A 2,099-nucleotide genomic window follows, 5' to 3' on the forward strand; every position below is an offset into this window, starting at 1 on the left:
CAGCATGCCCTGCTTCAGCCACAAACCAGAAGTTAACTGGTCCACGCATGGAGACTTTGAGGAGGGAGGGAAACTAAGGTAAAGGAAAGCCAAGTAAGTCATCTTAAGGTTTGATGCATGTACTACTATGAGTCATACAAAAAGGGAGTGTAAGTCCCTTGGCTAAGAGAGAAGCTATAACGTAAATGAAAATTATATATGTGTTCATAGCTACCACTATAGAATAATCTGTGAATATTGGTCATGTGTCTAATAGGCTACTTATGAAAAGGACACCTCCAAAAAGCAATCTTTAAAAGAGGATTACTTAGTGTTAACTTAGTCTTTGCTGAAGGTTAAGGTTTTTAGGATATAAGAATTCTGATAAATTAGAAAGGAATTGTATGGTTTTGATAATAGAAGGTATAAGGTGTAGAGGTACTTTTGAAAAGAAAAGGAAAAGCAAGTTGTTATGAAGGCCAGTTATTTCTGGATAAGAAAGTGCATAAAAGTTGAAGGTTTATGTAAGTTGCAGAAGGTTTGTGTAAGTTGCAGAAGGTTTGTGTAAGTTGCAGAAGGTTTGTGTAAGTTGCAGAAGGTTTGTGCAAGTTGTAAGAAGTTAGTACAGAGAAGAAAAATACAAGGCAGAAAGAAATTAGTCCGTAAAGCTTGTAGTACTAAGGGCACACTATCAGCGTGCCAGCACATACTAGGGAGGACCCCTGACCTAATTATCTTATAGCTACAGCTAAAGTAGAAAATTCTCATGAGCCCCAGCCTTATACCATTCTCCCCACTGATGAAGAATCAAGGATTTGATTTATGCCCAAAAGAGATGGGGGAATGTTAGATTCAGGGAGTACTGACATGCTGGGGCTGCCAAGAGTGTACAAGGTCCCTGTGACGCTGAGAACAAAGAGTTCAGCAACATCCTGCATTGAGTCAGAGACCCTTATCAGAAGTTTATGTTTGAAATTCTCCACTGAGTAATACCCCACCCCCGTAACTGCGCACGACCTCCCTAGCTAATGACTAACAGCCACATCAGCTTCTGTATGAACCGCTTGCTTGCTACGCTATAAAAACCCCTAGACTGTAGGCGCTCGGTGTGACTCTGGTGACTGCACCTGAGCTCACCCCTGCGCAGGTTTGTTTGTTTGTTTGTTTGTTTTTTCTTTTTCTCTTGGCCATAAAACTTTGTCTGAAACTCTCCAAACGTCTCCAGTGTTTGTTTTACCCGGCGAGTGCAACATTTAGCATTGATGTGAAACCCACATTCTTTTAGGTGGAGTTTGCCAGTGTGCACCCAAGGTCAAACAATTTGTTATTTTTTGGTCAAGTGTGCTGAATTGAGTGGCATTGTAGCATAGACAATAGCTGCAGTTGATAACTGAAAATGTGTCCAGGCTGTTTGTAAAATGAAATAATTGTTTTATTTGCAATATAACCCCTTCAAGCTCATTCTATTAATTAAATATTGTTTTGATTTATTGCAATACAGTTTGGATATTTATACGGTATGTAATTATAGTTTTATTAAAATATATTTTTATTAAAATAATATTGTATATTAATTTTCACTCACATTTATTCATAAACAAATTATATAATAAAATTTTGTTTACTTAAACAAATTGTTTTTGTATTTAACATTTTTTAATTTTGATATTTCTCCAGTCTGTAAAAAAAGTTTTCTTTCTAATCTGGCCCAGTGGCAAAAACTATTGGCCACGTCTGCTATAGAGCATAGTGAACTATTCAAAAAAGTTTATATTGAAGAATATAGTATTATATGACTATGGGACAACCATTTATGGAAGATACTAGCTTAAGAAATAATAATCTAGGAAGAAGATAATAGCAATTGTATACAGAAGGATATTTTTAATGATTACTTCATCTTAACAAGGAAAATTTGAATGAGTGCAGACCATTCAGTACAGCTTGATCCAACTTATTTTGCAAGAAAAGGCTCAAGAGAGAATGCTGCCTACATGATCTTTACAGTGGCAAACTAAATTTTATCATCTGTGGTGCTTACTGGCCTTCAGAACCAGAAATAATTCCAGTACTAATAGAAATACTTTATCTTTCTTACAGATAATACTTGAATGTTACAG

The 2,099-nt window shown here is 36.1% G+C and overlaps 1 long non-coding RNA gene across 2 annotated transcripts; it reads left to right on the forward strand.

The window, feature by feature from the left end:
- Positions 1-210: 210 nt before the first annotated feature.
- LOC136317071 (uncharacterized) lies at positions 211-622 on the forward strand. 2 transcript variants are annotated; one of them, XR_010727834.1, is made up of 2 exons: positions 211-517; positions 558-622. It is a non-coding gene; the product is annotated as an uncharacterized lncRNA (long non-coding RNA). The 2 variants fall into 2 exon arrangements; XR_010727835.1 differs by having other exon boundaries at positions 211-497.
- The last annotated feature ends 1,477 nt before the right edge of the window (positions 623-2,099 follow it).

Source organism: Saccopteryx bilineata, chromosome X, assembly GCF_036850765.1.
Source record: "Saccopteryx bilineata isolate mSacBil1 chromosome X, mSacBil1_pri_phased_curated, whole genome shotgun sequence".
In the NCBI taxonomy this organism is placed as follows: domain Eukaryota; kingdom Metazoa; phylum Chordata; class Mammalia; order Chiroptera; family Emballonuridae; genus Saccopteryx; species Saccopteryx bilineata.